This window comes from Labeo rohita, chromosome 7 (assembly GCF_022985175.1).
Source record: "Labeo rohita strain BAU-BD-2019 chromosome 7, IGBB_LRoh.1.0, whole genome shotgun sequence".
NCBI classification, from domain to species: Eukaryota; Metazoa; Chordata; class Actinopteri; order Cypriniformes; family Cyprinidae; genus Labeo; species Labeo rohita.
Window position 1 is genome coordinate 10286840 of NC_066875.1, and position 21962 is coordinate 10308801.

At 37.3% G+C, this 21962-nt stretch overlaps 1 protein-coding gene across 3 annotated transcripts in view; it reads right to left on the bottom strand.

Annotated features, from left to right (window-relative positions):
- The window catches only part of ankrd11 (ankyrin repeat domain 11), a 131006-nt gene that overhangs the window by 88323 nt on the left and 20721 nt on the right, over nucleotides 1-21962 (bottom strand). For all 3 annotated transcript variants that reach the window (XM_051115516.1, XM_051115517.1, XM_051115518.1), the window contains exon 2: nucleotides 6253-6333. The gene's annotated coding sequence lies outside the window, so the exon portion shown is untranslated. The remainder of the gene's footprint in view (nucleotides 1-6252; nucleotides 6334-21962) is intronic.

The window sequence follows — 21962 nt, forward strand, 5'->3', positions numbered from 1 at the left end:
ACCTAGGTGATTCGTCACAGATATAAACAGAGAGACATAAACATGTTCTTCCGCAGGACGCATGCAGTTCTGTTTATTAACTGCTAGAGCGTCAAAGTGCCAGAAGTTACAGGCTGCAGCTTTAAGTACTACGAGTTAGTTCCAAGTTGGGAACTGCTATGTTTCTCTTTTCAGACTATGATCTTCATCAGAAACTTGAATCACAATTTTCACACAGAAGAATTTACTTGCTGATCCTGTTGCGTACCATGGTGCAGTTAGTGTTACTACAGTAAATCAATGGTAAATGATGCTGATTTGTAGATCGAAAAGTTTTCTGACTGTATCGTTGCGCAGTATTTCTCCTTTCTCCGTTTGTCAGCGCTGTTTAGTCCGACTTTAAACTAGTTTAAATCTCCATGTCATTTGTGTTCTTCACTAAATTCAAGCGCTTCACACTGGATCTCACAGCCCTGTTTATTGGCCGTGTGGCGAGACTTATCAGCGAGTTAATGCATTTGCTATAGTAAGCTCGCGTTTCGCTGCCATTTGAACTTTGAGCCGAGCAGATAAACGAGTTTTAAACATGAAATGGGGTTCACAACCTATATTACTCCTGCAATCTGATGGATTTCAGATTGAAAACAATATTACATTGGCAAGCAATGTTAGGCAGGACTTTTTAAATAACAAAAATTGGTTCGTGAAAAGTGTTACATACTAAAAAGAATAATAATAAAAATCATTTCAAGGGATGTTTTCTTTGGAATAACATGCACTGATGAATCATTAATAAAAGAGTGCATTGAGGCTAATTTTATGCTTAAACTTTTTCACTAAATACAACTGTCAATCCCAAATACAAGACTGTGTGAACATAACCTAAGATCAGACAATGCGGTTATAAATCAGTTCTGTTAGCAGCAACAACATCTTAACAGCCCAGTCACCATGATTCAAGCCAGTGAGGGGCATGGCATGCAGGGAGGGAGAAAGAAACACAAGCAAGCAGGGGGAAAACCAAAACGTCACTGAGGAATGAAAAGGAGGGGGTGTGGAGAGCACGAGTGCATACATACAAGCTCAGATTTATGCTTGCGTGCTTGTTATTTTCTTTTTTCCTCAAGAACAAACGATCTGCAATAGAAACACTGACATGTAAACTTTTACTAACATATAGAGCGAATGTAACTTCAGCTTCCCCGAAAAACTTTTGATTTGCTATGAAAATGGTCAATGGGAACAGCTCATTTAACGGCTATCTCTCTGCAAATGCCACATGTGTAAACTTAAAACGTCAGCTCAATGGACAGCTGTGGAGCCCCAGCAGCTGACATTTCATATACTTTCTATATTAGCAAAGAGACAGGGACTTCCTTCATTGTACTGACACTGTAAAGATAAAACACATTACATTTAGAAAGAATCCAATTACTGCTCACAGATTGAGTTGAAAGGGCGTCTATGGAAAACAATGCAACATCTCTACAGTTCTCAGTGCTCTTTAATCACCGTGCCGGAGCCCCATACAGTTGAACCAGCATGCTAAAATCATGACTGCCCTGAGGCACCATGGGAGGGCTCTTTGGCTCAGATTAGAACATAAAACTCTAATTTGTTCTATTGGGGGTTTTTTTAGTTCATTGGGCCTCCTGTCTGTCAAGTGGGCTTAGCATTTATTTGATGCCGTGTAAATGCATAACACAGCAACGCGGTCTGATGCTCGAGACCTGTGGCGGCTCAACTAGGCCTGGGGGAAACACCTAAAATGTCATTTTCTTTTAAAAACAAGACGCCTTGTGGAGAAACAACTACGAAACTCATCCTGACCAACCAGGTATTTACATTAAAAAAAAAAAAAAAAATGAAAGCACTTGAGGCAAATGCCATCTAGCTTTGCCTTTTATCCTAAGATTAGACCAAAGACAAAAACACAGGCTAAGCAGCTCTTTATGACATACTGAAATCACACCCTTCACTGTCCCACCACAACATGCAGATGATTTGTTCCTCATCTTAACTTCCCGAGAGCTATGAGACACCCATCATCATGGGTCTCAGAGAGTTTCTGTTCTCCATCAGTGTGGGACACAAGCAGAAGGACAAACACTGGCTCTATAGTCTTGGCAGCACATCACTCTGGATACAAGCATCTCTTCATTTACTAAATGGACATGTCCGTTCCTTTGCCAAAAGAGAAGAGAGATGAGTGATGAGGCAAGTGAAGGGTTTAGAGCTGCACTTCCTTGCACATAAGTGCTACACGTAATCCGGAGGAAGCGAACCACACCTACAACCACAAGCAACCTACAGCGTTTCCTCTGAACTTATGCTCTGAAACGTTATCAGTGTGTCTGGTTTAAACAGAGTATATTACAGTGCTGAGCTGACTCTGAGAGTGAAAATGAAATGAGCTGCACCACAACCAATCAGAAACCAGAGCAACTGGCAGGACTGGCACTGAACGCTGGAGCTTACGGTGCTTTCCAAATCACGCTGTAAACAGTATGCCAAAGGTACCCAGATGGTAAACTATTTCCAGCGGATTTGTGAAGTGCATCCATGCGTGTTTTTCTTTGCATGCTAATACTGCCCAAAACCCTCTTCTACAACAGAAGTTGTAGAAAATAGAAAAATGAAGCCAGTATATTTAGCTAGATGCAAATACTTGCATGCAAACCCACATACTAGCAATGAATTTTAAGATTCATGATTCAGGTGCGATCACATTAGCAAAAATCTGCGTGCCAAAAAAGTCCAATTACAATGTTGTAGATATGCATGAAGCAAAGGCAACTTTCAAACAAAGCGGCTTTCAGTTGGTTAGCGAAGTGAATTCTTGTGACCATCTTGAACATAAGTGAAATTTGCATGAGAAACTTTATCTCCACTGCTGAAATGTGTTGTTGTTCTGAGCATATAAAATAAAAAAAAGCAAACTAAAAAGTAGCTGCTTTCCCATCCCACAAGCACAGCAATGAGCCTCATCCTGCATTGCATGTTACAAGCCCACTTATGCAAAAACAACTGTCATTTCTGCTGTCCTGACTCATATTAGCACGAGAATGAACAAGCATGAAACTGCTTAACATGCAGAGAAAGGCCCACTGCCCCTGAAGCAGAGTTTAAAAATCCCAGTCCCAGCCCAAAGTTGTCTTTCACAGGAAGAGACTGATTGCTGCTCTAATCTCCGCGCTCGCATACGAGTGTGATGCCATTGTGCACGTTAATGATGCAAGTTTTCTGCTCTCTCACCACAGAGCTGGGCCTGTTCGAAGCACACAGACTCTTTCAATACCACATTAACATGTGGGCCGCCAAGAGGGGAAGGAGGAGGTGGAGTAACTTGGGAACAAAGCCTCTATAGTTGTCTCAAGCCTGGCTATGAGAGTTATGTAATTTGACTGGCAAGGCTGCATTTCCCCACTGGAGTACTGCAGACTAATCTTACCAAGGGACAGAGCTGCTCTGGAAAGAAGCGAGGACAAGAAAAACATGCTTGTAATGAGCAGAGGGCTTCCTTTCATCTGCGGCCATGCCAAACACCGCCCCTCTTGCAGTCAGCAGATAATGCTGCAAATATGATCAGCTCTTTGGTAGGTGGTGCATAGGGTTCAAGGGGAAATGGAGGTACAGAGGGCTAAAGCAAGTGCCTTTGCTAACCATCAGCATGGCGGTGGATTTAGAGTGGTTAAAAATAAAATCTGATTCTGATTTACTGCTCTGGGTGCCTGGAAACCATGTGACTGGCATCACATGAGGAGAACTGGAAGGGGTTTGGGGGGGGCGAGGAGAACACACACACGCAGCGCGCTGCCGGCATAATGAGCTTTGTGATCAGTCTCCTTGGTTTCCACTGACGGTAAGCAGATATAGTCTGATTTCAGAGGTAAACACCAGAAGATCTCTGAGCTCCAGAGCTCCGCAGGGACAACAAAAAATGGAGGAAATTATCAGTGCTTCAGAGGGCAAAAAAGGAGCTTGACTGCTGTATATATTTTAGCACTCTGCCAGCCTGTATGCGGAGAGATAACAGCATTCACAACTGTAGCAATATGACGCTACATACAAAACTACAACGAACAGTTCACTCAAAAATGAAAATTAGTTTCAAACCCTGCCTTTCTTTGGTTGAACACAAAAGGAGATAAACAGTGTTTTCTAAGTCTTATGAAACCATCTGACAGAGAAATTCTAACAAACAAACAAAAAAAAAAAAAACAACAAGAATCAATGTTATTCGTTGATGATTTACACTAATTGTATACCATTTGGCTGAACCAAGTTTGAAAGTCAGAGCTATGGAGGTGATCATCAGTAAATAATATGGGTGCAACAATACAATCATATACACTGCCGTTCAAAACTTTGGGATGAGTAAGATTTTTAATGTTTTTTGAAGAAGTCTTTTTTGCTCATCAAGGCTGCATTTATTTGATTAAAAATGCATTAAAAAACAGTAATATTATGAAACATTATTGCAATTTAAAAGTCATTTTATACTTTAATATACTTTAAAAAAGAATTTATTCCTGTGACGCAAAGCTGAATTTTCAGCATCATTACTACAGTCTTCAGGGTCAAATGATCCTTCAGAAACTATTCTAATATGCTGATTTATTATCAATGTTGGAAACAGTTATGCTGCTATTCTTTGATTAATAAAATGTTAAAAAGAACAGAATTTACTTAAAATAGAATTTTTGTAACAATATACACTGCCGTTCAAAGTTTGGGGTCAGTAATTTTTTTCTTTCTTTGAAAGAAATTAATACTTTTACTCAGCAAGGATGTGTTAAACTAATAAAAAGTGATAGTAAAGACGTGGACTGTTTGAAAAGATTTCTATTTTGAATAAATGCTGTTCGTTTTTTCTTATTCAAAGAATCCTGAAAGAAGAATCACAGGATCCAAAAAATAAAAAAATAAAAAGTTAAGCGGCACATCTGTTTCCAACACTGATGATAAATTAGCATATTAGAAGAACTTCTGAAGGATCGTGTGACACTGAAGACTGGCTGATGAAAATTCAGCTTTGCATCACAGAAAATAAATTATATTTTAAAGTATATTAAAATAGAAACCTGTTATTTTAAATTGCAGTTATATTTCATAAAATTTTTACTGTATTTTTGATCAAATAACCGGAACTTTGAGCATAAGAGACTTCTTTAAAAAAATATCTTTAAACCAAATGTTTACAATATATATTTTGTTGCATCTTAATGTTTTGTCTGCAACTACTTTTAAGTTAATTGAAAAAAACAAAAACAAAACAAAAACCCAAAACAAAAACAAAAAGGTATCTGGTGGTGTAAAATAGGCATGTAATATCAATCTCATACCCCCGAACATAATCAAATCATAATTCCAATGTACCACTGTTTTTAGGCATTGTCTAATATTGTATCTTCAGTTAAGTGAACTGATGTCAGATCGCCTTGTGATGAAACATCAAATTTACACCTCCAGTAAAGAATTACTAAAATTTCAACAAAATATAATATCATTTACACTGTATGGAAAACAGCTGCCTAAAATCTAATTATCTGTTCCACAGATAAAGGCCTTGATTTGAAGTAAGTGATAACAGAATTTTGATTTTTGGGTGATCTATTCTAAAGCATCTCAGTACATAACACCACACTATCTGTTCTACTACGGGTCTGCTAGCTTCCATGGGGAAAGACTGTCATAGGCTGCCACTGCTTACTGATGAAGAAGCATGGTCACATGAGCTGCGTGCTGGAGTGGGACTCTAGATTAGAGACAGCGAGCTCTCTGCAAGCAGTGACCCATTTTCACATCAGCCTCTACGCACACATATACACAGAGGAGGCAAAATCCACACTCAAAAACAAAAACCCTTAACAAAAGCGGCGGCAGGCAGGGCCCAGGCATGCAATAAGCCCTGTTCTTAATGCACACATTCCAGAGCTGAGCCATCCACCTGCCTGTTGGTACTAGTAGGGGCGCCAACAAACTCAACGGCATCACATTCACAAATAAAAGCTACATGTTCAAACATATATACTCTATTTAATGCAAGCAAGAAACAAGTTCAAAGTGCCTCGTCACTATTCTCAAACTGGCTAAAAATGAACAATATGTATAGATAAACATCCCACTGCAGCCTGAGTCAGATAGACATTGCAGCCTCAGTTATGCTTCCTCAGTGTTTTAATATCCAACCGTCACACCAAAAACGAGGAACTAGCCGCTAACAGTCAAACATTCATTACTAGCTGCAACAGAAAGAAACGAGGGATTTACCGATTCCATGGCCGTCTTCAGATGGGAAAGGTTAAAATCCAGCTAAAATGCTGAAGATGTGGCTGTGAAGTCCAAGGAAACCTGCGAAAGCAAAATGAAAGACAGATTAGTCTTCTGAATACTGATGTTGCACCTTTCAAACGTGAACTGAGAGTCATTTCCTCAAAGCAGATTCATTCTACTGTATTCCTTTATTTCAGCACACAGAATGTGAAAGGCCAGACCAGACGAGAAAAAGGACAAAGGATTCACCCATTGTGTTTTTTTGGTCAGGGTTCCATTAATTAGGAAAGGGTTTATCACAATTTCAGGGACAGTTGGTGTTCTGGGACACGATGGGTACATTCCTATGGTCGCTGTCATTCAATCCCACAAGCTCCTTCTGCAATAGTTTCATGACAACAGCTGCAGCAATAGTGGTATTCAAGGCTTGACTGCAACGTCTACTGTACTCTTACTAGAGCTGGGCAATATGGCACAAAATAAAACCAATTCAAGATAATGTAACAAAAACAAAGTTAAAGTTAAACACACTACAAGTCAGAAGTTTTTGAACAGTAAGATTTAATTTTTTTTTGTTTATTTGTTTTTTCAAAGAAGTCTCTTCTGCTCACCAAGCCTGAATTTATTTGATCAGAATTACAGCAAAAACTGAAATATTTTTACCATTTAAAATAACCATTTTCTATTTGAATATATTTTAAAATGTAATTTATTCCTGTGATTTCAAAGCTGAATATTTAGCATCATTACTCCAATCACATGATCCTTCAGAAATCATTTTAATATTCTGATCTGCTGCTCAAAAAAAACATTACTATTATGTAGAAAACAGCCGAGTAGAATTTTTTCAGGTTTCTTTGATGAATAGAATGTTCAGAAGGACAGCATTTTTGAACAGTAAAAAAAACTGTAACATTAAAAATGTTTTGATCAATTTAAAGCATCCTTGCTAAATAAAGGTATTAATGTCTATCCCCACCAAATTTTGTATTTTTTATTTTTTACAGCAGGCTCTATTTGACCATATGAATCAGGCTCTATTTGACCATAGGTTAAGGCAGCATTGCCAAATGTGCAGTTTTTCTCTACACCAATTATTGGTAGCATGCCTCGCATCCAATAATCAAGAGTTCTGTGCTTTCTTACTTCTGACAAGAAACAAAGTCTCAGCTTTCAAATCCTGTACATTCTATCGTGAAATACAAACAATAAATGCCATTTTGACACTTTTAAATGTGACGTGACAGATCGCTAGTACATAGCATAGGCTACACCAGAAAGTTTAGCAAACAACTGAGGAATTAAACTTAGGAAACACTGAGGAATCAAATAAATAACATTTAAAGAAAGCCTCCATAGTGTAACGTGAGATAAACAGCAAAGACAAAACCAACAGGTTCACCTTTTCTGGTTTAAGAAGTGGTCTTTTATTTTACTTAATTCGCTTGAAAACCAAATACTTAGTATTCGCGTCATTATTGGTGTATCCCTAATAATAATAATAATAATAATAATAATAATAATAATAATAATAATAATAATAATAATAATAATAATAATTATTATTATTATTATTATTATTATTATTATTATTATTATTTCTGAAGGATCATGTAACACTGAAGACTGGAGAAATGATGCTGAAAATTTAGCTTTGATCACAGGAATAAGTTACATTTTAAAATATATTCAAATAGAAAGCACTTATTTTAAATAGTAAAAATATTTCACAATATTACTGCTTTTGCTGTATTTTGGATCAAATAAATGCAGGCTTGGTGAGCAGAAAAGAATTCTTTAAAAAAAAAAAAAACAACAACAACAAAAAAAAAAACATTGCAACATTACAAATCTTACTGTTCAAAAACTTTTGACTGGTAGTTTCTTTGCAAAAAAAAAGAGCAAAACATGAAGGTAAATACTGTATTAAGTAGGGCTGCAACGATTAATCGAACGATGTCGTGAGGCGCGTTTAGTCAATGAAGCCGGTGCTTTGATTAGTAGTAAAGCTCCATCACGTGCGTTCAGTACACAGAGCAAGTAATACACAGAGTCGTAAAGCACTGACAAGCTACGCCAAAATCGCGCTCAAAATCGAATTCGATTTTGCGCGCGATTTGGCGTAGCTTGTCAGTGCTTTACGGCTCTGTGTATTACTTGCCGCTCCAGCTGAACGCACGTGATGGAGCTTTACTACTAATCAAAGTACCGGCTTCATTGACTAAACGCGCCTCACGACATCGTTCGATTAATCGTTGCAGCCCTAGTATTAAGTGAACCCTATGTTCAGAAATAATATAAGAAAAATGCTAAATATTCTTAAAAAAAAAAAAGGCAATTCGAATTCAAAATGTATGTTCAAAATTAAACAAGTATAACACCAGTATAACAGTAAATGTTTTGTAAAAACAAAGAAAATAACAGCACCTTTCAGGCGGTCACTTTCATGCAAACATGAAACATAGTAATTCTTTACAGGTTTTTAAATTTTACTGTACAGCTTTTCCATTGTTTTCATGCTTAACAGACGTGTTTGACCACTGTACTTATGTCTCTGCAACTCATCATCTGCAACTTCTCACACATGACAGAAATCTGAAAACAGGATGCTCAAGCTAAAAAAAAAAAAAAAAAAAAAAGTTGACTGCATCTCATAACACTGCTTTTTTTTCCATATTCCACTGCAAGCATGTCATGTTTTTCAACACAAAATGCATTCTTGTGTGAATAGCCCCCTATGACTATCAATATGTTTATATATATATATAAAAAATAATTCTGTTGACTCTGAGACAATGAAACCATAACTGCTAAAATACTTGTTCCTGTGATTTGGCCTACAAATATACATCATCCCTGTAGAATTCAAAACCCTCATTCTACCAAAAGTAAAACAACCAGTAAAAACAGATAAGATTTATAACGTCAACCATAATGTTTATAGGTCATAAAATAATTCATGAGAAAATTAACAAGACCTCCTTGCAGGGTTACTTTTGCATATTTCATCAACTGGCAGGCAAAAAATCCAAGTTAGACCACTTCAGAAAAACATTGGCACACCACTTTTGACTACAGTATAGCACTGAGTGCCAAAAGTCCCCTCCAGTCACTGTAAGCATAGGACAGTCCACATTAAGGGCAGTCCTCACTCAGATGGGGTGTCTGGGAGGATCAGAACCCTGAGGATTCTCCCAGCAGGAATGTGCCAGATTGGATTAATCCTGAGTGGAGAGAACTCCCTCTTAATGGGGCTTCAAAAAGGGACTGTAATCTTACCAAGAAAATCCTCGGAACACAGAGAACAAGAGTACCTCGGCTGCCTGCTCGTACACACATCAACCAGCCATTGTTAAACCCACCGTAAGCTTCTGACTTGAAAGACCTCCAGGTTATGAGAGGATATGCTGAACAAGTCATTTAGAACACAGAATGACAAAGAAAGAAGTCACTCAGCTGAAGTGTTAGTCAAAACCAGTTTGAGATCAGCTAGAACAAAAGTAGTTCTTTGTATTTTAAGCTTCCCAGACCAGTTTACTGTGTTCATTAGATGCTAGTGGTGAGACACTCTCTCTCTTGATCTCTCCTGTCCTGCTCTGAGTCATGCTCTGTTGACCCTAAAAGGAAACTCTAGACCTGAGGAAGGCTAAAGCTCTTTAAATCACCAGTCAAATGGGCTGTTTATTAGTGCAGGTGAAAGAGGATGCTTTCACAATTCTTTCTAGCAAAGGAAAAAAACGATTCTGCAGAGGATAGACCTGCCAAGTTTGTCACATCCTGACCGTCAGGCTATGAATAGTATATCAAAACAGGCAAAACGAGCAGACTCAGTTAAAATCAACTGGTTTAACACATACATGACAACTACACAAACTTTCATCAAAACATCAATTTTACTTCAGTAATCAAGTATTTCTGAGTGAAACAGAATATTCAATGAGCAAAAGTTAGAAGGCAGGGCTTGATTTTAGTGCACCACCTTGCCATCTCTAGCCCACAGCAGACCAGCAGTCGGAGGACAGTGCTTAAGGATATTCTGCCCAAGCCATCAACTGACATCAGAGCTAAACACCATTCCAGAAGAAAAGCAAATTGTCATATTTTAACTGAAGAAAAACTTTTTTCTCAGTAGAGTAGCTTCCACAGATTTTTCACCACAAGACTAGTAATGTACGGTAAAAAGATAAACAAGGGTTTAGCTAAGCAGCTACTTCAGCAATGTTTTAGCAAATTCACATTTTGGCTTCATTATGGTATCCATCTTATTTTTGCCTTAAAACTGGGCACCGCCATTTCCGGTCTCATCCGCACTGAGCTATTTTTAGCTGTACAAAACAGTTAATTTTGCTGCTTGATAGTGCAAATTGGTGCATCTTATCATATTATTTTAATATATTATCTTAATTATGAACACAGTGGTTTGTAGTCCAAACAGTTTTACCATTTACTGTGATATGGCAAAAATATCATCACAATTTTCAGGAAAATGCTGTCATGCTGGTTTTACTATTCTGCAAATTGTCGGAGCAGTGCAGCCAAACTATATTAAAAACAAAGACTTACAAGGTAACAAAATATGAAATAAAAACCAAATGGCAGACATTTACACCAAAGTGGGCGAAGATAAAAATCACTGTCATTATTTTATCTTTGCTATTAAAAAAAAAATAACACAACATATTTTCTTTGATGCTTTGTATTTTTTCACTACAATTAAAGTCAGTGAGAACCAGCAACTGTTTGGTTAGCCTAGGGCTGGGCGATTTTTCAGATTTTATTGATTAATTCAAATTTAATGTCATGCCGCAATTTAATTTTTTAGAAATCGAGGAATAGCGATTTTGAATAGAAATGTTACCAAACGTCAGAATTAGACACTATGACAATATACCAATGATAACAGTAAAGAGAAAAGAACGATCCAACCGCATGTCGGCTCACGTGATTTACCGCTCACGTGTGATGCGCTCATAATCGCTAGGCACCATTCATACAGAACGCGCTTTTGTGTTGACAAAGATGCGACATGGGCAATGGAAAAATAAAAACATGCAAAAAGATGGGAGTGAAAACCTTTTAACTTGAGCGTTTAGAATAAACAATGGAAAATCAGCTAAAAAAAAAAAAAAAAAAAAAAAAAAAAAAACCTGTGAAGAACTACTACTTTATGTCTACTTTATGATATTTCATGTTTGCATCATGGCGATAGGCTGAAAGACACTGTTCTTTGTTTTTACACAACATTTATAGTTAATGATAGTCTACTGGTGTTATTCTTTTAGTTGTTTTGAATTCAAATTACCTTGATTTATTAGAATTTTTAAAAGCATTTTCCTTGTATTATTTCTGAACATAAAATATGACAAGTAACATAAGACAAGTTTGTACAAGATGTAGTTGTAGTTCATGCATCTTTTCTGAAAAAATATTTAACAAGTGATTTGTTTAACATTTATATCATGTTGACAACTTTATGTGTGATGCACCTGGAATAAAAAATTTTTTAAATAGAGGGTTAAAGAAAAAGTCACTTGAATCATGTTGCAGTTACATTTTCAAGTTGACTAGGTAAATATTGTAAAAAAAAAAAAAAATAAATAAAAAAAAATATGTAGGTTACCCACATTCATTCTTCCTTTGTGTTCAGCACAAGACATTAATTACTACAGGTGTGGGACAACATGAGGGTGAGTAAATACCGATAGAATTTTCATTTTTTGGTGAACCGCTTCCAAATGTGTTACTAAATTCGACACAGGTCAGATATTTTGGATTCGGGCTACTTTTTTCACTGGTGCCACGTGTCAGTTCAGAACCATGATTTCACGCTGAAAATCTGATATTGGGCACATTTAAAACAATAGTGTGAACAGCTACACAAATCAGAGAAAAAAAAAAAAAACATCAACAACAACAACATCAGAATTTACACTAATGCTTGCATTCTGAACGTAGCCAAAATCTGCTGTCCCTTTAAAGACCTGAACGCATCTAATACACAGGCATGCATCTTTTTTTTTTATTATTTTTTTTTTTTTTTACTTTAACCTAAAAACCGTACTTTACATAACCGTGTTTATGCGTCAACCTTGTGTGTTACTGACTTAGTCCAAAAATCAGGCGCTGCTGACAGGTCTTTTAGTGTGCACACACTTCAGGTGTCATAACAGAATGCAAATTAAATGTTTAACCAGCCAGGCTTTAAAGCACATGCAAAAAATTTACTTTTGTCATTGCAAAGAAGTACACTTTCCATTTGATGTGAATGTATGTCGCACTGTACTGTACAGTGTGTTAAGACGGAGGCGCCAAAACTGTAACTGACAGAATGTGCGCTACAGCATGCCACTACGATATTTTTTTAAAAGCAGATTACGGGGACATTTAAATCATCCACGGTCAAAAATCGCCATATCGCACACCCCTACTGCATGTTATTGTTCTTCTCGTTATTTCCCTATGGCAACTAATGAACTGGAAATCTCACCATAGACTTACTTCCACGTTGAAGAAAAAGGTGAATCAAACAGTTACTTTTCAAATCCAAACAATTACAGAAGAGTAAAATCATGTCCCCACTACATAATAATTTTTATATAATGATATGTTCTGTAAAACAACATTTTGTCTTCAGGTGGCATGTAAAGAGCAAAACACTAAGCAGAAGTTCTTTCAAAAGGGTCCTTATTTTATTTACAGTCCTCTTTCAATCAATCAATAAATACAAACAATCATTATTTGGCCTTGTATGGCTTTTTTCCCCCATTTTTCTCTGACCCTTACAATTACACTCAAAGTTACTTACTGCTGCAATTTTAAGAGTGTGTAAACGCCCTTAACATTGCGAAATAACAGCACTTATTCACATGCTGCCGGTTTAGTCAGGTCAAATATAGTTTGTGCTGCTCAATCCTTTAGTAACAGTTTCTTCGCAAAGCCTGAATTACTCTGTAATAACAGGTTCATAAAACACTGAAATATGGCACAAAAAAGTTACACTGATAAAAACACACCATAAACTCATAAACAGAGCTAGCACTGCTTTTTTACCCAGGGTTATGGAAACCCTGCTCCTCTTATAACACTGGAACCCTCTGAAATTGCAAACTTCAAGATTACAATTAATTTTCTGAAGAGTTCTTACCATAACAAATTAACCAACCAACCAACCAACCAACCTGTAACATAGGGCCCTATGATTTCCGCGATGCGGAAAATGCGGACAGAATCGTGGAATCCAGTCATAAAAACAGAATCTACTGAATAACACGGAATGTCACGGAATTTGTCAAAGTTTGAATGAATTAATCAAAAGTAGGTCATTACACTTAAATCAAAACATAATATAGACTAGTAATATTACGCCACAAAAATACCATTTAAATGTGAATCCTGCATGTCCTGCATGTTCTGCGTGTCTCTGTTTTAATGAATGGAGCAGACGAGCGGTTTTGTTCACTACACACACTGAAGCATGTGTGACACTCGCAGTGATTTCAGATTCTGCTGTCTCACTAAATGAGGACATAAATAGATGAACAATATCGGCTTAGAGTCACTTCCTGAGCATTTGACCGTTCCATTTTAGGAAAATTGGCGTTATATCTTATACACACAGAAATATAAAAGGTAGACACGGCAACCTGTCAAAATAAAAGTCTGGTTTAACTTGAAGACATTGTGCCAGATATATTACTACTATTACTACTACTACTAAAATGAAACAAACCTTATTTTTTAGGGTATAATCACACAACACTTCTTCCATGTTTTAATTTTCACAGTAAATTCCCCTTTGTTTGCCAAAAAAAAAAAAGTTTGCTTAATTTTTTAATAATTAAAAGATAAATGAAAATGTTTTATGCCTTCATCTGATAACCAGAACATTTTAAATACACAACACAGAATTTCTGAGGGTAAAAAAACTTTTAGTAAAGCTATTTCAAGAATAAATTTGAATAAATTAAGTATGCATTCAAATAATTAGACATGCTAAAACACAGTATTTGTTAACAATAATACATGCGGTGAGAAAAAATAAAACATTTCATAGGGCCCTAAAGATGTCATTTTTGTTAAACCTTTATTAAACTGATGTGAAACTGTATAAGTTTCATGATTTTAATTAATGAGACATGCTCTTTGATTAATACAATTTTAATTTAACCATTAAAACAAACAAACAAAAAAAAAAAAAAAAAAAAAAAAAAAAAAAAAAAAAAAAAAAAAGAGTTGAGAAACGGAAAAAACGGAATTCGGGAAAAAAAAAACTGGGTTTCATAGGGCAATAAAAATAGTAGGCCTGCAAATGAAGCACTCTGATCAGTAAGGGCAAATCTACTGCATTACAAATAAATGATAGAGAATACCTTAATTTGGAAAAATAAATAAATAAATGGGTTCAAGTTATATTTCCAAGCATCACTTCTCCTGCAAAATCAACCTCAATGAGTAAGGCATAAGTTCATTCACTTTCAACCTGTACAACAGTCATTCACGTTACCTTGACCTAAACAACCGAGGTTGAACCTCACAAGTCATTTGACCAAATATCATGAAATATCAATAAATAACACTGAACACACACTGCACAAAGAAAATAGATGTATTATAGATGTAGATGATTTTAGATGTATTAGTGCAATATAACATTCATTTGTATGTATTGTATTTAAAGTACAAAATGATACATGGAAATGTATGGAGAAAAAAAAAGATGAGAGGAGATGATGTAATGAGAATTAAGGGGTGGGGGGGTTTGTGACATTCACTCACATAGAGCAAGGCAGAGAGAGAAACCACGGTTAAATCTGAGGTGGTCTAGTCCATTAGTACTTCTGATGGAAATGGCTGGCACAGGGCCTCAAAGCACACATCTGAGCAGATAAACACATGGAAACATGTCTGCCAACATGCTCTCGACAGCAATCAAACTCAAGATCACCAAAACCATTCCCACATGCTTCGGAGTCAGCGGCTCTACAGAGAACGCATTTCCTGCACTCAAAGCCGCAATGCATGTTTGATGTGCTTTGGAGATGAAATGTCCTCTGAGAAAAGGACAAAAATCGTCCCCACATCACGTCGCATTTAAAGCACTTCAACCACAGGCATCTCATGCAAGGATAGCCAACAACTGAAGCTACACATAGGCAGAGAACTTGATAAGAAGGGAGCTGCACTGCTAGAACAGCTGCATGGGAGAGGGGGAGGAAAGTTGTTTTGGTCCAGGTTGTGTTGTTGTAGGTCCATGGCCGGGCATGTGGCTTTTGTGAGCACGCAGACCTATGTGGGGCAATGGGCATTGTAGGATTAAGGAGGAGACGAGTGCTTTAATGCAAGCCTGAGGGCACAGCCATCCTTTATCCCACCTCTCTTCTGTTTGTAGCCCGTTCTCTCTGTGCCGTTCCCCAGGGCATCGGATTACAGGAAGCGCCACCATTTCCACAATTCAGTCAGCTCCATTTATGTGGGAAATCAGGCCGCGGGAGCTCCCCTCCCCCCGCCCTATGCCACAAAGTGCCTCTCTTGTCAGATAACACTGCCTCTCTTATCTCACTGCATGTCTGACTGTGGCCATGATGCCCTGTCTGAATACTGAAGACAAAGCAGAATGCGCACAATCGCTGGGGACTTGCGGACAGTAGTGGACACACAGAAATACACAAGCATGCTTTGCACACCCAGCTTATTCAGGGAAACTGGGAGTTGAAAGGTGTGCATGAGGCATCTCTGGTGTCTCTCATCTGCGTCCGAAGCAGACATTCATAACAATGGCTTGACGAGACTGAAAGCAGAGTCGGGTGTCAAATATCAGCAACAGCAGTTTATTGTTATACCTTAGTGAGGTAAATTAAATTCAGCCATTCTATCTGTTCCATGCACTTCCAGAGGAACCTGACACTATCTCCTAAGCAGCAAGAGGAAGAGCCAGAGACTGTGAAAAGCCATGTAATTTAGTAGCAAAAGCTGATCTCTGCTCCTCTTCGAAGACATCTACATTATTGATCAGCTTGGCTTCTGTAGGAACCACTCCATGTCCCATCCAATGGCATCATCAGGCCAATGAAACTGGGCCAAAGACAGGGCCATTAGGTATACAACTATATATACTATGAATACCATTCCACCACATCTATTAAGCTGCTGTAGTAGGCTGTTAAGTGGTCCTCCTAGGTCTGGCTTGAGGCAGCTACTTTTCAATACTCATGTGGGTATGCATGCACAGAGAATCAAATTAGATATTTTGGTCTAAGTTTAAACTTTGGAAAGGTATTAATGGAAACAGTCAGCTTGTCTGAACGGAATGCAGGGCACAACAAGCATGAAAACGTGTAGGACAGTTCACAAAAGTTTGTGTTTTGAAGTCTTGTCAGTTTAAGCGTTCAAGCGATTATAGACTGTTCAAGCACAGTAAGATGTGAATTAGAAGAGAAATCCATGGTATTTGCATGGTGTCTGAAAGATAATTTCTGCCCACACACACCCAAAGCATGCATGCAGAAAGACGCCTGTCACACAGCATGCCAGAAATCCAATTCTCTTTTGTAACTTGTACTCGAAATGTCAAATGCACACAAAATGACCTGAAAATCCCAGTGTGCACATTAAAACAGCTGATTATATTTTTAGTACACATTAAAGCATACATTATCGCAGCTTAATATACCTTATATAGCTTATAACATAATAGCTTATTATCATTAAATATCATTAAATGTAATTACTCATTGCATCATGTGAGATTTGGGTCATATCAGCCACCCCTAGGTTACATGGGTTTAGATGTATTGACCTTACTAGATGTTGTAAATACATTTGCCTTAATACAACTGTCTGGTAATGAGCACACCAAAAAGACAGCAGTGAAAGTTCTTTAAACATAATGACAGCTTCTAATTATATCTTTGAAGCAGCAGTTTAAATGGGTTAAAAATTAAAAGAACATTTTTTATTTTAACAGTGGGGCAGATAAAAATCTGAACCGAGCTGCTTGAAAAATTCCTTAGCATTGAGCACTGGAAAACAGAATGTAAAAATACCGGACCTGTGAATTAAAAATTGCAGTGTAAAAGTAGTCTAACAATGGACCCTAAAGGTAGGGGTGGCCCAATACCATTTTTTCAGAACCGAACCCAATCTGATACCAAAAATTCTGAGTATCAGCCGATACCGATATTGTTTCGATACCAGTATTTTTTTTTTTTCTTTTTTTAATCAGTGTAGAATTTCAATACCTAAATGTGTGTTGACCTGATCATCACTCTTTTATGGGTTACACACAATCCACTAAATATTGTGAGGCTCTCTCACACTGAATGACGTGGTGGACAACTAGTTTGTCAATCCTGTTCTGTTCATACTGCGCTTGTGTTCCAAGAATGCGGTTGTGAGTCCTGAAAATTTATGGTTATAGAATACGGTTGTCACACCCGTAAATAACCGTACTGTGTGTGAACGTAACCGCATTAAGGACTCAAATACAGTATTGACAACCATATTCTGTTGCTGTGTGAGCGTGGCCATAACAACTTCATTATAAAGAAAAATAAACAAAAAATATACTTTTAGCATATTTATTTTAGTATAAATAACTTTTAGTGAAAAAATAATTTAGTGGGGAACAAATAAAAGTGAATAAGTGTAAGATGAAATCTGCTAAAATGTTACATAATGCTTTTTGTATTGTAAAATACATCCATGAAAAAAAGGAAAAACAAGTGTGTGTATATATACACACATCTTAATTTCTTTTAAATGCATAGCACAGTAATGAGGCAGCAACATATGATAGATAAGACAAGCAAGAAAGGCAATTAATAATCTTCATTGCGCAAAAGTATTATGATACGAAAGGCTCAAGAGTATCCACTGCGTATCCAGTGCGCAGAATGATGCACTTGAAGCAACACTTTGAAGGAGTCACAGTGCACAGGCACAGCACTCAGCATAGATAAGTTAAAAGCACAAAGAGAAGAAATATTGATGTGCAGTGTACTAAATCTGTGTGTTACTTTACTATGGATTTTGAATTTCAGTTACTGTGCTTGTAAAAAACAATTAATGGCGCTCTCTACAACAGTGTTGTGATCTAACAGACACCTGGTAGAAATTAACACGATTTAGAAACAGCACAAAACTCCAGCAAGATAAAGTCCTTTTATGCAAAACCACTGATCTTTATTTACAGATTAACCATAATAATAGGAACAGTGAATCATCTGGGAGAGTTTCATCATTTTGACTCGTAAACGAATGCGACACTCAGTTTGAATGCTGAATGGAGGATGACAGACAGCCGCAGCAGAGAGAAGAGTTTACGTGAGCTTGACTTAAATATTCATCTGTACCTCACATTAAACTATGGAACGGCTTCAGAACACTTGAAATATAGTGCACGAAAACTTTATGGTGCTCTATTTTTTTTACTTTATGGTGCTCTTTCGTTGGGCTTAACAACAACACAATAGCAGACACACAATAAGACGCACAATATCAAATTTGGATCAGTCTCGCCTGACCAATACCCAATCCGTCAGGAAATGCTTATATCAGAGTGATACTGAAATATCGGATCGCTGCAACCCTACTTAAAGGGATAGTTCACCCAAAAATGATAAAAAGCCATACTAGGTGTATAGGACTTTCTTCTTTCAGGGGAATACTGGCTACTGAATACTGGAATCCTGGCTCTTCCAAGCTATAATAATAGTAAAAGAAGTTTAAAATAAAGTTGGATGGACAAAGTCCAAAAAAAAAGTGCTGAAATTCATCATAAAAAGTACTCCACGCAGCTACAGGGGTTAATAACAGTGTTGCCGAATCCGTGGTTTTCCCACAAAAATGGGCTTCTTTAACACTCCTACATCAGAAGCAACCCCAATAACGTCATATTAAGCCCCTGAAATATGAATTTACCAGAAAAAAAAAAAAAAAAAAGGGGGTATTTTATCCCCCGTAGCACGATTTTTAACAGGGTACCCGCTCGAAATGCGATGGTTAATAAAGGCCTTCTGAGGCAAATCAATGCATTTTTGTAAGAAAAATGTCCATATTTAAACCTACACAAGACAGTGGTGTTTACACAAGACACCGAACGTAAACACAGTGATGAACGCGGAAGCACAATGGAGAGAACAAACAAAACACCGGTCAAGAATTACAAGTACAAAACAAGGATTTGAAAAACCAAAAAAAAAAAAAAAAAAAAAAAAAAAAAAGTTGGAGGCTTTCAATATAAGCCAAGTGGAGACTTGTTTTTCCTTGCAGTAAACAAAACTTGGTTCTCATGAGACTAGCTCATTCTCACCGGAGCTTACGCTACGTCACTGGCTGGAAGAGCGATTATAAAGTTTTAAATATGGATATTTTTCCTACAAAAACACTTCAATTCACCTCATATTGGGCCTTTATTAACCCCACAGGGCTTTGTGGAGAACTTTTTATGATGGATTTATGCATTTTTATTGGACTTCATCCATCCAACTTTATCTTGAACCCCATTCACTGCCATTATAAAGCTTGGAAGAGCCAGGACATTTTTAAATATATCTCTGATTGCATTCATCTGAAAGAAGAAAGTCATTACACAACTAGAGTGACTTGAGGGTGAATAATTCATGGGTTAATTTTCATTTTTGGGTGAACCTTTTAAATATATTTTAAATATGCTTTTTTGTATTAAGTGCTATTGAAATTGAAATGCGTATCATGACACTTCACTGGTATCTACTACAGAAATTGGCAACACCTTATTTTGCCCTTGTTTTCGGTTACATAACTTATAGTAATAACAGCAAATTATGCATAATTACATGCAACTAACCCTAATCCAAGCCTTAACCATATAGTAAGCACCTGTTGTTAATTAATATTACTCAGTGCTTCATTGTATAACTACACTATAACAAGGACACCTCAAAAGTGCAACCCAGAAATTTTTGGTATCATGCAACTCTAACCCCCCAGCCAAATTAACACAAATATCAGCATGCAAATACAAGTGACTTTGTGTGGCAAAAGACAGAAATGGCTTTTGACTGGGTCGAGCTCAGGGAGAGGGGGATGGGGATGGCCCAACATGAGCAGATTAGTCCATCTGGCATACACATACAGCTCAGCTCTGCTCCAGCCTACACTGCTGCAAACGTGCCAATCTATGAGAAGAGAAATTACAAAACAAGAGCCACTGTGATAATGAACTATGAAGAGTGTATGGATAAAATATGAAACATGTGATATGACAAAACTGCAGAAGAGGCGGCTCAGTGAATTGAGAATCTGCACCATTCCTGACACAGTTTCCAGTGCCGTTTCTACAGCACAGCCGTGCTTGGCTCAAACACACTCCTGTTGTCAAGGCAACTGTTTCTCTGGACCAGAAAAAAAAAAAAAAAAAAAAAAACTCCTACATTCCTAGAAATTTAAATATACAGCCTAATCTTGTGATTTATCTTAGATGCCTATAAAACTATAACACTGAATTTCTATAAATGACTAATTGTGTACCTTTGACTTAACAGTCAAGCATTTATGAGAAACAAGCCCATAGATCCAACATTTCAAACCAGCAAACTATCCTGACAACAGTACTTGTTCAAGTTCTGATTTACTGTCACCATGGCAATTGTACACAATGACTGTACATTCTTCCTGTGCAAAGACAATTCAAGGTCTAAATGCTAAACTGTCAATGTGTCTGCAAGGTTTAGCACTCTATGCATTCTTTTGCAGCATACTAGAAAGAGCGACAGAAAGTAATGAATTAATCAAAGCTCATCTCCAGTTAAGTTATGTATCTAATAACACAGCTCTTACAATAAAGTGGCAATGCCATCAATGATTGTTTTTGTATACAAAACACTGTGGTCACACACACACACACAATGTAGACCATCAGCTACTTTCCAGATTCAATAAATTCAGCAATCCTACTTTTAATTGCAATGTATTAAAAGGGTTTCACTGAAGCAATAAAGGTACAAAAGGCTGAATCATGACGTAATGCTCTAACGCCTTCAGACCCTGCATCCATTCGAACCAATAAAATATTTTTATAATATTAGTGATGGACAAATAAAATTCAACAGTGGGCAGGAACAGCCATCGCAGCCTTACGATACGCCTGGTTATGACAACATCCTTTAGCCATGACAATATTCCCAATATTCCCATCATCAAAGCCTCTCATCCCACAACGTAAAGCACATATCTGCCATTACAAGTCGTTACAATGTCTCTAGTCATAAAAGGAAGACGATTTTAAAACACAGGCCAAATTACCTCGTGCTTCCTGGAGTTGACTACTTTAGACATAATAATGCTGCCTCTGCAAAGCACTCAATACATGCATGTTACATGCGCAACAGATGCATAGAGGCTCATTCGGAACAATAACAAAGAGCTAAAAAAAAAAAATCCCTGAAACCTTACTGTTTCCACAATATGCAAGGAGATGGAGATCTGAAGCGTGAGCACACATTATGTTAAACAGCAGAGAGTGGGCTGGGGTTTGTGAAATTCTCCAGACTCTAAAGCTCCTGTCTAAATACACTTAAGATTCAGGGATGAATGGAACTGCAGAGGCATTGAGTGGTGCAACAACACGGGCACAGCATGCAGACCAGCGACAAAAAAAAAGAGAGCTAGTAACAGTGTCAGCATAGCCAGAGAGTAATGCTTGACAGCCAAGGTGGTACATTAGGCCA